This window comes from Passer montanus, unplaced genomic scaffold (genome assembly GCF_014805655.1).
Source record: "Passer montanus isolate IOZ18808 unplaced genomic scaffold, ASM1480565v1 scaffold36, whole genome shotgun sequence".
Classification (NCBI taxonomy): Eukaryota; Metazoa; Chordata; class Aves; order Passeriformes; family Passeridae; genus Passer; species Passer montanus.
In genome coordinates this window covers 4119629-4132785 of record NW_024368374.1, presented here as the reverse complement: position 1 = coordinate 4132785, position 13157 = coordinate 4119629, and positions in this window count along the sequence as shown.

The following is a 13157-nucleotide window of genomic DNA, read 5'->3' as shown; positions in this document are numbered from 1 at the left end:
AAGCCAGGTGTAACCTGGCACCAGCGTTTTCTCAGTTCCAAAAGAAACACAGAGAGAGCAAGCAGGGGAAAAAAGGACAAATTCCTCATTTTCAACCTGCTCAGCTTTCTGAGCTGGCTTGACTTGAGCAGCAAAGCAGGTGTGATGAGGATGGAGGTGAGGAGAGCAGATGAAGTAGCCAGAAAGATCCACCAGGCACAGCCTCAGCAGCGGAATCACCCCCGGTGCGAGGCCAGGGGAGGCACAGGCTCCCAGAGCAGCAGTGAGGTGTGCCATGCCCTGGCCAAGCCCTGCTGGGGGCACCAAGCAGCACAAAGCCACCCTGGCTGAGGATGGGCAGGCTCAGAGATGGAGCTCAGCTGCCAAGGTCAGCACCACATCAGAGCCATGAGCCTTCAGTTCTCCTGCTTAAGGCTCCTCATCAGCAACAGGCATCAAATAAACTTCCCAGGCATGTGCTCAGAACAAATTGAGGCTTGTTAACCTCATGGAACAGGGGCATGGGGACTAGAATACAACATCTATGTTCCCTGCGTACAAATTGCAGGAGCTTGCTTTCTTTTAAATATGTACAAGTTCATTCTAGCACAAGCCAAAATATACTGGTCCCTGGAACCTCTTACTGAGGGTGGAAATATTCACTCAGCACCTATAAACTAAACACATCTCAGAAATATGAAAGGAAAAAAGTTCTTTTTATATCAGGACTTGATACAAAGCCTATTCTTAGCAACAGCCTTTTCAGTAGAAATCATTAAATGAATATTTTATATGAGCTTCTCTGGCCAGGCTGAGTAAGATGACAATATTATATGCAGACTGTGGTCTGGAAAAAGTCCACAAATAACATTCATGGTTAGGAAAATGTGTTATACTGCAGGGTGATATGAGGAATGGTGTCCCACATAGTTTTGCTGTCGTCATGGCTAAATCATGCTCTGTGCCATCTGCACCAACATCTGCATTTCAGCTTGGTTCAACATCTGCAAAGTCACCTACTTTGGTTTCCAAATTTATAATTATTAATAAGTTTGAGGTTTTTAAAGAAATGCAATTTGTTAGAAGCAAGGATGCTCCCCTTGAGTGTTGCATTCACCAGCAGAAAGTATGATAGAATTGTGATGCACCAAAATGACCATATATTTTTTTCCATCTGAATTATCTGAAACTGCTCTGCAGGTCTCCTACTGTCTCCAGCTCCCTTGGGATTCCTCGGGAGAGTAACAGGGAACACTGAAACTCTGTCCTCCTCTGCTGAGGATATACTGAGGACTGAGTACCTCACTGCATCCCTTTAGAAAGAAGTCATAGGATATGACCAAAACAGCAAAACCAGAGTAGTGATACAGCTGCCGTAATCCTCCTCACTCCTCAGTTTTCTGGCACAACCCACTTTCAGGGTGGCACAGTCCCAGAGAGCAAGCCAGATGCGAGAGGAAAAGGGACCTCCCACTCACCAATACATTTGCGATTAAGACACTGGAGAAGGACAATATTTATGTATAAGCACAGATTTCACAGAACAAGGACTGAGCAATGGACAAGGGCAGGCACAGATTGGCAAGCAAGCCCCTAGTGAGGAGATGCTCTAAACTGGCTGCCAGCTTGGTATCTGAGGCAGCAATCATGTTAGGAAGAGCAAACAGTGGAGCCCACGCTCACCCAGGGCCACACTGACCTGCAACACACGGATCTGCCACACTGCAGCTGCTCCCATGTCATCACTGACCTCCTCTGCTGTCATCTTCTCGGCTGAAGAGGACAGAGATTGCTTTCTGCTCCTGCTGTGATTTCAAAAAATGTGCTGCAAAGGTTGTAGCCGAGCACTGAATAGGCACAGACTGATGGAGCAGTGAAGTGGGGGCAGTCACTGAAAATGCCCCTGAAAAAAATTTTTAAGTTGTTTTATTCTCCCTCATTCTTACATTTTTAAGTCCCCTCAATCACCATTGCACTCAAGAAGGTCTCCATGCCCACTAAACAGCAGATTTGCCCTCGTGTTATAATGCATTTAGGACCTCAAAACTCTCCTCTCCTTTAGCACCAGCTCAGAAAAAGAATATCATCATCCCCTCAAATCACTCCTCTGTCTGCTGCAAACAGTACTACAAGATCAAGGAGCCTGTGGGCTCTGGTCTTTTGCAGGCAGGATAGGTTGGAAGCAGAAGGTCTTAAAATACACAGGATCTGGATTAACACAGCAGGAGCCCCACACCCCAACACTCAGGAGCCAAGCCCTGAACTGCAGCATCCATACCCAAACATGGGCCAGCATTAATGCTGCTTGTGCACTGGGTGCAGAGAAGTATGAATTGTTTTCTTAAAGATTTAATTAAGTGGTTTTAGAGCTCTGAAGACATTAAGGAGTTCATAATGCAATGAAAACATGTCCTTTCTCCTCTGCTTTTTAATGCATCAACTGTGAGATCTTATCCACATGCATATCACAGATAAATCATTCAGTTAGAACTAAATAGTGACAAAGGCCAAAACATCATTTAAAATTAGCATCTTAGTATTAATCCCATAGTTGGAATCACAAAATATAAGTAAAACATTTCTATAAATGTATCTGAATGATTTACAAAGCAGCTGAAAGATCCTGGTGTTTTGGTCAAAAGCAGCTCACAGCCAATTAGCCTTTATCTTTTTTAAATCATCCTTCCTGTTTAGTGCAGCTCCTAAGTGGGGGGGTCCTCAGGATTGACAGGCAGATGCACAGTCACTTAACACAAGTTACATCTCACCCACTGGCACCTGCAAGTCCTCTCCATCAGACCCTGCACTCCCTTCCCAGCCTCATCCAGATGGTTTGGCTGAAAGACTGCACGAGTGGTTCGCTAAAGCAAGACACTATAACGTACAGCAAGCATCTGCAGCAGGTGTCTGCGCTGACACCTAAGCACAACCCTTGCAGAGCTGTCACATGAGCCTTTTGAGGTCTTGTTTGCACCCTGCACATGGCACACCTGCCCCAAAATCCGTTACACAAATCAGAGCCAGCACATGGGGGCTTTAAGCGCTTCCTACTTCTCGAGCACTGGTGCGCACTCTTGTTAGTGTGCACTAACACTAAACACTAAAAAAAGGAAGCAGTAGTGAGTCTCTGCAAAAAGAAAAAGTGAAAAGATCCTTCCTTTCACCGCCACCAGCAAAAATGAAGAGGGAAACCAGGAGAGAAGTTATTTTTCTAAAATAAATGAGAGCAGAAATAGATGCGAGGGGCTGGCTAGAAAGAGGCAGGAAACAAGTCAAAGCCAAGCTGACACAAACAAAAGCAAACAGCCAAGAACAAGTGTGCCCAGGCACAGACTGAGGCAGAGGAGACCTTAAAAAGAGCTCTTTTCTATTCTCTGTTCCTCTCGAGTGCTGTAGACAGCAGCTCTGAGTAGGTGTCAGACTCCAGACTTGGTGTCTCCTCATCCCACCCAGCAGCTCCTCCCAGGCACCCTTTGGAGGCCCAGGCTTGGCAGGGCAGCATCTCCATGGGCTTGGAGCTGAGACCTGCTCAGTGCATGCTTCAGAAAACAAACACTCCTCTTCAGAAGGCCTGGGGCCTCCTGTCTGTCAGCTCACAGCCTGCAAAGCCCAGCCTAACTTGAGGTAACGGGAGGCAGCAAACCAAAAGGGCACTGAGCTCTTTCCGTGCCGTGGAGGGATCTGAAAGCAGCATTATTTAACTGAGCTGGCTGCTCCTAACAAAAGGCACGTTGTTCCTCTGGATGACTTCTTCTAGGAAAAGCATGTGTGTGAATGTGGGAAACTCAGACTGGCAAGGCAATGAAGGTCAAAGTTTAGTCAATTTTTCCTCAAAACAGGATTTCAACACTTCACGGCTTTAAAAACCCTGACCAACCCCCTTGGAATCGCTCTGGTTTCACACTCTGTCCAAAACTAGGTAAACATCATGTGTTCAGTCCTTAATTTTTTTTTTATTTCCAGAGTTTCAGGTGGGTCTGGACCCAAACCATAAGGGACCAGTCTCCAGGCCTGAATCTCCAGTTCCTCCAGGCTGCAATACTCACTGCTGCTGACTTTCCACCACATCCCTAATGAATGATGTGGCCACTAATGTTCTCCTTTACTGCCTCAGGGTGACAGCTCCCATCCTACACCATTCCTTCCCATTTCTTGTCTCCTGCTTCAGCAGGATCACTGCAGGTGGGAAGAATTTGCTGGTTTTAACCTTATTGATGTTTGATTAATATTTTCATGTGGGTGCTAATCAGCCAGCCTTGTCCACACCAAGGAGGATGTGCCAGTGTGCTCCCAAGCCCCTGTAAGGCAGGTACACATCCTACAGGAAAGGGTGGTGGAAAATGGAACAGGCAGAGGCTTTCTCAGCATTAAAGTATTATGGTACAGGATTACATTAAGTCATGACAGGAATTAAGATTCTTGCAACAAACCCATGATTAAAACAGTTTTAATTTAACAAGGGCTAATGCATACAAATATTTAAGTATTTGAGTATCCCTTTCTAGTAACTAAAACTCCCAATATCCATCAGTCATGGAGCCTTGGTTAACACTGAAAAATGCCAAGATGAAGCAAACTCCTCAGGGAGTCACAGACAGAAATTCTATGCATAGGCATAAAAGTAACTTGTTCCATTACAGATGGGATTTGAACATTACTTTTGCAGTTCAGGTGCTGTGGTGTTTGTGAAGACACAGCTGGTAGTCTGGTTTAACTCTTTTTCTGAAAAGCTAATTATTTTATTAATATTTATTTGATCTCTTGGTGATTGCTGCAAAGCATGCCAAGAGTTTTGCAATGATCATTTGCTTATGGAAAAAACTTAAAGGCATGAGACATTCTATGAATCACATTAACCCTTGCCCAGCCAGAGGCAATGGTACATGTTTGTTCCAGGTTTGACACAATCTAATTGCAACAAGGTGCTCTAGCAAAAGTCCAGCTCCATCTTGCAGGCCCACCTGAAGGTAACTCTCTTCATTTAGGCTGATGGGCTTTGTTAATTTATGCTATTTGTATCTCACGTTTTTTTTTTTAATTAACAAGAACAGAGCAATCAGAGGATTTGGGGTGTTCTCTTCCCTCTCCTAGTGGGCATGGCAAACATATTGGCTCCCAGGCTCAGGGACCACCATGCTCCAAAGGGCAGCACCATGAAAGATCTCTGGTGGGATCTGAGAGGGCCAGCTCCAGCCCCCAGCATGCAGATACACAGGAGGAGCCTGAAGGCACAGACAAGTGAGCTCAGTGAAATGGCTAATCCATCATCATCCAAGCTCCTGCTGGCTGTTCAGCAGGGTGCCAGTACACGCTGACCATTTCTGCCTGGACTTAGAACCCACAGCCAGTGGTCAATTCATTTTTATGTAATACTCCTTCTTTTTACCACAACACTGTTGGGAAACACTTACAATGAAAAAAATTCTCTATGGCTTCTCCAAATGCAAGGGCAGAGTTTGGCATCAAACCCCCAAGAGATTCAATTTGTAAGCAGACACCTCATTGTGCTCCTGTGGTCATGTCTGGGTTTTGTGAGTTTTGTCCCTGAAAAGCACAACCTCTTTTGTCCAAACAACTGGAAGAAGGAGGAACATAATAAAAATAGCTGAAAGACCCCCTGCCTTGGAGGTAACTCCATCCTCCTCTGGGTGCAGACCACCAGCTGCTGCCCCATGGCTGTCCAGTGCCACGCCAAGTGGGGCAGCTCACCCTTCCCTTGTCTTTGGGAACACCAACGCGACGCAGATCCTGCCAGGCAGCTCCCTCTGCAGGGCACTGGGCCAGGGGAGGCTGGTTGTTGGCACAGGGCAGCCCCTGAGCCCACTTCCCCAAGGCCAGCCTTCCACATCCGTGTTTCTAGTATTTCCTAAGCCTCAGGAGTCCAGGAAATCCCAATCACTAACCAATCTCTCATTATCTTAAAACCAAAAATCCTGTTAATGGCTTTACCTCATACTCTGCAGCTCTGGAAACTTGCCCAGCTCCTTCTTGAGTTACTTACTTCAGCTGATGATCTTGGCAGGTTTTTCCTCCAGATCTTGGCTACTGTTCCTTGGTGAAACTGTGCCTAACCCTCTTGTTTTGTGGTTGTCTGTCCTCAGGCTTGACTCCACGGGACATTCATTCCTGCAGCCGTTCACAGACTAAAAGCTGAGCAGGCTAATTAATCAGGGCATGGAGGCTCCCAGGCACCTACAATCAATTAACCACTTCACCATGTGTTCGTTAGTTAAGAAAATGTTTCCATGCATACACATGTGATAAAATCACTGTGAGTGGTTAAACCTGCTTTCCATAGCCTAATTTAAAACCTAAGCTTTAATGCAGTGGTTCTCCCATGGAAAGGCTGAAAGGTGCAGCCCTTGCTCCTGTGACTCCTTTAATGAAGTTTAATAAAGTTCCCATTTACAAGCATCTCTTGTGCCATTATCTGGCATGAGGTACATGAGACAAAACCCTTCAGAGCCAGCACCTTTATTAAAAACATTGTTAGGGTTTCATTTGGGGCTCTTTTGAAGGTCAGTGGGATTTAATGACCTTCCTTGCTTTCAACACTGAAAGCTGAGCAGGGGCTGTGCAAAGCTGAGGCCCAGCCACGGACAACTGGTGGAAGAAAATAGCTCCAAGTTTCAAGGCGAGACACCATCCATCCAGAAATCAGACAGGGGTGTAGGATGGGGCCTAAATTCCCCCAAGACATGCATTTGCAGACAAAACGTAATGGGCTCCTACAGCTGTCTTGTGTGTTTGGGCTCAGTTCAACCATCTCTTATTAGGTGACACTTTTGGGGAACAGCATCTAGTCAAAGTACCCTGTGATTCCTCCTTGGGGTGTATCCATGGAGAGTTTCAGCCAGGTTCAGGACTAACCCCATCAGTGTCTGTTGCTTCCTCAGCTGCATTTTAAGCCAAACTGCTCAAACACGGCACTGGAATGCTGTTTTCAGGAGTCTTGGACAACCCACAGGGGTGCTCATGTCAGCTGCCACCATCCCCAGTGCAAAATCCACTGGCACTGGTGACAAGGACATTGAAGACTGAGCTGTATCTCCTAAAAGAAAGAACTGGGATTTCTTGATCCCTCCTAAGACAAAACAGAAGCAATTATCTCAGATAATCTGAGCAAATTTTGCCTGCAGAGCAGTTCTTTACCCTACCACATGTATCCACAGAAGACCATTGCCCCATTGAGCCAGGTGGGTTGAAGGACTTAGAATTCTCTTGGCCACCACTCCCAGGCAGCCACTGTCTGTCCTTTGTCCTGAGCTAGGAGCACAAGCAAATCTGGGAGTCGTGCTCGGCGCACGCCAGCTGCCGCATAATGACACAAGGACAAAGGCGAGCCGTGTTCCCTGGCCTGGCATCTCCCAGCAGAACAGCCTCCTCTTTGTGGCTTCAAAGAGCCCAGCACTATTTACAGCACTTCAGTTTCTGTTCTTCAGCAGTTTCATGTTCATTGGAAAACAACTTTCTAATTTTGTAATGCTGCACAAAAAGCACAGACGGGATGGATTTGTCAGCTGCTCCTGCATGTAAAAAAATAATAATGTTACCACCAAGTCTTCCTTCACCAGACTCTTTCCAACCCTTCCCCAATACTCTTTCCCACCAAGAGGTTTCTCAGCTTCTACTTTTGCAGGTGGACAAGTATCTCAACTCTGGCAAAGCACTTCATCGAGGCAATGGCAACACTGCAAAGGAATGCACAGCACAGGACTCACAGAAAGTAATTTTACATTTCTGAGCTTGGAAAAATCTGTGGAGCCTCATTAACAGATTAATAGATTTGGGAGCCCCTGGGAGATGACAGTGCAGCTCCTGACCTTCTGGGAAGCTTGTGGGAGGCATTGGTTTGTGTTTATGGTGAATGCAAGAAGGGGCTGCATGTGATTTGCAGCATAGAACCACAGAATATTTTGGGCAGAAGACACCAACCCCCTGCCATGTGCAGGGACACCTGCCACTACACCAAGTTGCTCAAAGCCCCCTCCAACCTGGCCTTAAACACTGCCAGGAATGGGGCATTCACAGCTTCTCCAGGCAACCTGTACCAGTGTCTCACCCCCCTCATAGTGAAGAATTTCTTCCCGTTATGTGATCTAAATCATGAATCCAAAATTAGTGTCTCATGATTGGGGAATATTTGGGGGGAAGGTGAGGATTAGGTCGTAATGCCATGGAAGAACTAAAAAGGGGTTACAAAAATAGCTGGAAATATCTGTATGATTGCCATTGTTTACCATGGACCTATATACCTGTCACAACATCTGCTTGAGAAGCCTAAAGTGAAATCAAAGGCTTATTTGAAGTCCAGAATGACTGACTGTCCAGTTCCTTACATGTCATGCTAAAAGAGAGCAAACTGAGAAGTTCCTACAGCATTTCAGAAAGAAGCTTGTCTAGATAGTGAACACCAACAAAGACAGAACACCTGGCAAAGTCAGAGCCACCATGCTTAAGTTGGTTATATCTGAAGAAACACTTTTCCTTTTCCACTTCTGAGCTCAAACTTATTTATTTTGGAGCGCTCTTTTTTTTTTTTTTTTTTTCAGAGTTCTGCTTTGAGATCACATTAGGTGAAATTTCCCCCTTCTTTTTAAGTGAAGCTTCCAGCCCTTCTGGTTTCAGGAAAAGTTTTAAAAATATGATACAACTTAAGCAAAGGATTAAAATGCTGTAATAATTTTGATATCTGCCCTGAAATCAGGTTTGAGACAGTTTGGAGTCTCCTTGATGTGTTTTGAATACTTGTCATAGCTTTAGCTTCAGCTTCCTAAAATGTTCTTGTCTCAGCAAGGCAGACAAAAACATGGATGACTGTTTGACCTGAGCAGATCAGATACACCGTCCTGAAAGAGAACACGACTTTTGGCTCGGTGTGTGTGTCCTCAGCACTTTGCTATTTGACCTTCCTTAACAAACAGCACTTCAGCAGTGGGACTGGGAGCTACACCCCAGGCAATTCTTTGAGCCACTCTGTCATTGTTAAATATTTAAATGTCCTTTCAAAATGCTCTCCAGATTTCATAATATTCACCATCAAGTGTTTGCACCTTCTTTGCTGGGCACGTCCTCAAAGGCTCCTCGTTGCACAAGTCTCCTTGCCATGGAGGGGCAAGCCTTGGACCAACAGCTTCTAAGGTTTTCAAAACTTTGCCAAATCAGTACAAACTGGTTCTGGCTGGAACATTTTCTAGCTGGGCAGTCTGAAGAGCTTTGTTCCCTCCCTTTGTGATGCATTGAAATCTGAGACAGATGATGAGGAGGCTGGAGAAGGTACTAAGAGCATTTCTGGTCACAAATGGGGGAGATGAGAAGCTTGGGCCCAAATCTGCAGGCAGCCAAATCTGCAGTTTCCAAGTCCAGAACATCATTTATATTGGATTCAGAGGTTTTAAGACAATGTCAGCTTTCACCAGAGGTGATTTGGGACTTTGGGGTAAAAGAACAAACATCTGGTGTCCAAAGTTAACATGGCATTCAGGCAGAAGCAGAGGTCCTTGGAGAGTGAGCATCAGAAGATAAAAATGAGGGGACACAGCATGAAAAGCTCAGCAAAGGCAGCAAGGTATGTCATAAACTAATAATCAGATCAACTATCCAGAAAAACACAATTAAATGAGATGCAATTGCTTTAAGGCAAACAAGCATGCAGAAGCAAGGATAGCACAACAAGCTGCAGTTTTAGATCCCCTCTATGTGGTGCATTGGAGATGACCAGGTGGAGTCAGCTGGAGTCTCCTTGGAAGCCTTTTCATGCACTGGAAAGACTTTATGATCAGTTGCTGCCAATATTCAGTCACAGAGACAGGTCTCCACCTCAGATCTTGGATACAGATCCGTGTCTCTGACCAGCCAGAGACTAAAGGCTTGGAGCAGAACTCTGGAGGGATCCCTGAGGCTTATGCTAAGCACAGAAAATCAGAGTAAATGCCCGTGACAATGCCTTTTAATGCCTGTCTGACATGAGAGTTCAATACGAAATAGAGAACTTGGATGTGGCCTGCAGGGATCTGAGCAGCTTGGCCCATACACAGTGAATGGGAGAATACCAGGATACACAAATCCACTTCCCAAAGTCAACCCATGTTTTGGGCTGAAAGAAACCCAAAATAAAGGCTCCAAAGTGAATCACAGCTGTGGACTACACCAAAGAGGGTGGAGGCAAATCTCCAGTGAATCACACTCTTCTGGAAGAGTGATGCATGCTTGCAAGGAATCTTTATTTTGGGCAAAGTCAGTCACTCCTGAGTCACGCCAAAGCAACTCCACTCAGATGATCAGGCAGAGAGAAATATCCACATTGCCTTTCCCAAGCAGAGCAGGCGTCAAATGCCATGCAGCGGAGTGACAATGTCCATCTGCAGCCCTGGTCCCTTTCAGAGAGCCCTTCCTCCTCCCTGAATACTGAAACCCAAAAGTGGGTGGGAAAGAGGTGGGAAGAGGCCTGGAGTCCAAAGGGGATCAGTTCAGCTCCCCGGGAGGGATGTGGTTGCCCCCTGCAGTGAGTCAGGGGCCGGGAGGGCGCCCAGGCTGCCCATCCCAGCTCCTGTGCAGCTGCCAAGGCCAATCCCTCCCAGAGGAGCCTGCCAGCCCCGACTCCTGGGAGCAGGAGGAACTCTTCGGGGCAGGGAGGGGAGAGGGGGGTGCTGGGGCAGCATGGAAGGCAGGAGAGGAGAAAATGAATTGAGGGCAGAGAGGGTGTCTCCAAAGAAAGCCAGAAAGCACCTACACATACTATATAAATAAACACTTTCCTGTCCCTAATTTTGACACATGTGGAAAAAGACCTTTTTTGCTGTGCATGCTGGTGGATCTGGGGGTGGATCTCAGTAGCTGCAAGAGGAGCATGCACTCCTCAGTGCCTCCCTTCCCGTCAGGATGGAGGCAAGGAGAGACCTGCAGACATCCACCCACTGCTGCTTCCCTAGCTCCTGCACACCCAACAGTCAAAATTCCCCAGATATTGGGCGACTTTAGCATCCCCAAGAACAAGGCAGGAATCCTGCCCAAAACTTTATTTCCTTTAATTGAAACAACTTCTGCCCCTCAAGGCTGGAAGCTTAACAGAAAACCACAAATGGGATCTGCTGTTTCAGTGTGTTTTCCAAAGAGAGAACACCTGTGTGCTCGTGGGAGGAAAAACCTTCCACCCAAGCCTGGGCACCCAGGGAAAGGACCCATGTCAAGCCCAGTATTTCAAGCCAATGTAATTTTCCTGTAACTGGTAGGGACTTGGTTATTCTGGCTTGCAGATGGGGAGAGGCTCTCAAGGGGTCAGGCACAGGAGCTCAGTGTCTTTAGAGCAGGCAGTAGGTCTGAGCATGATGCTGGCAGTGAGTCAGGTCAGCTCCTCGTCCGGGCGGCTGAGGTTTCACAGGACAGAGTCAGCAACTTTCTCAGCTCCAGTTAAAGCACAGAGTGAGCTAAACACGCAAAAGCGGCCCGAAGCCAAGCCTCTAAAAGCTGAGAATACATAATTTGATGCTAAAGTAGGTCTTGATTTCTATTGAGTTGGCTCTCTGGTGCACATTCCTGCATCGGCCGCTCCACATTGCATCAGGCGGGAGCGTCACACCCCAGCGCTCACTGCTTGCGCTCAGGCTTGGTTTCTGGAGCAGTGAGCCAACAAGCCAGGTAGATTCAAACTTGCCACGCAGAGACTTGTGTCATTGTTTGGGTGTTGCTTGGGCAAACTTCCATTAAAAGCAGTTTATTTTCCCCAAAGCTTTGGCAAGGAAGTAAACATGCTAAAAGGGCCAAGACACACATGGCCTATCCATCAGCTTCTTCCTTCTGGATGAATGACATTAACACTGTAATCCATCCATCTGGCATACCTGAAAATGGTTCAGGATCCATTTCTGTCAGCCCTCCTTTGATGGTTCCCAATGAGGGTACCCAAGCCAAAGGGCACAAGACTTTTAGAGGGGTTTCATTCTACCAGTCCTGCCACCTCCTGAACGTCACTCCACCGGCTGCTAGATGGAGGAGGAATGGTTTGCTTCAGATAGTAGAATTTGGGGTGAACTTTCCTTACAACCAACAAGCTAACCCCCAAAAGGAGTGGTTACTGTACCAAACAACTTCAGCAGAACTTAGAAACCATTGCAGATACTGCTAGATGGAGGAGGAATGGTTTGCTTCAGATAGTAGAATTTGGGGTGAACTTTCAACCAACAAGCTAACCTCCAAAAGGGGGGGATACTGTACCAAAAAACTTCAGCAGAACTTAGAAACCATTGCTGATATTTGCTTGTGTCTGCAGGGATCTTGACACAGCAGAGGGTCACTGTAGGGCCCCAAAACAGCAGTGGTTTTGCTCCCTTTGGGGAAAACCCAGCATCTTGGGGTCTTTTCTTCGCACAGCCGAGGTGACAGAGGCCAGGCCTCATGGGTCAGCAGAGAAACACTGACCTGGTTAACACTTACACATGCACACACCACATTAACATACGCTTTTTTTTTCTATTTCTCATCTGGTTTCATGAAATTAGATGGAGGCACACACTAGTCTCCACATATAAGGCTAGCAGATCACTCACCACATGAACTGAGGTTGTGTGGAATCCTTACATCTTTTTTTCCATTAGGAACAAGAGACTGTTGTAATTCTGGCACTGAGATGAGCTGAGGGCATCAGTTTCCATGCAAATCCCTATGATATCAGTCTGATTATGGGGGAAAATAAAAGTTCAAAAACACAGGAATTGGAGAAGAGCCAGAGAATAGGAAAATGAGAGGCTGAGCCCTTAACAGCAAAGCTGAGAGAAGTCACTTTTCCTGCCTTCTCCTTTTAGCATGGTCAGTTTGCAACCACACATCACTACCATGTTCCAAGTGTTCCTTCTTGACAAAAATCTGCATTTGCAAGGCTGGCAGATCTGTCATCCTGCCATTTGGTTCTCACAGAAGCCTGGAAAATTAATCTATCTTGAAGGTATTTATGACTTCCAAAAGATACAACAGAACTGGTCTGGCTTTAAGAAATGGTCTGTAAATTGTAGAGGAACCATCTGAAATTATATCAGTGATTTAACAGACACATACTGCAAATGCATTTTTATATACAGATACAAAGCAAATCATTACAGCCTGGCACCCTCAAAATCCCACCTTGCCTTTTCCCTGCTTCACCTCTGCTACCAAATTCTTCTTTTAAGGACCAATACCACCCT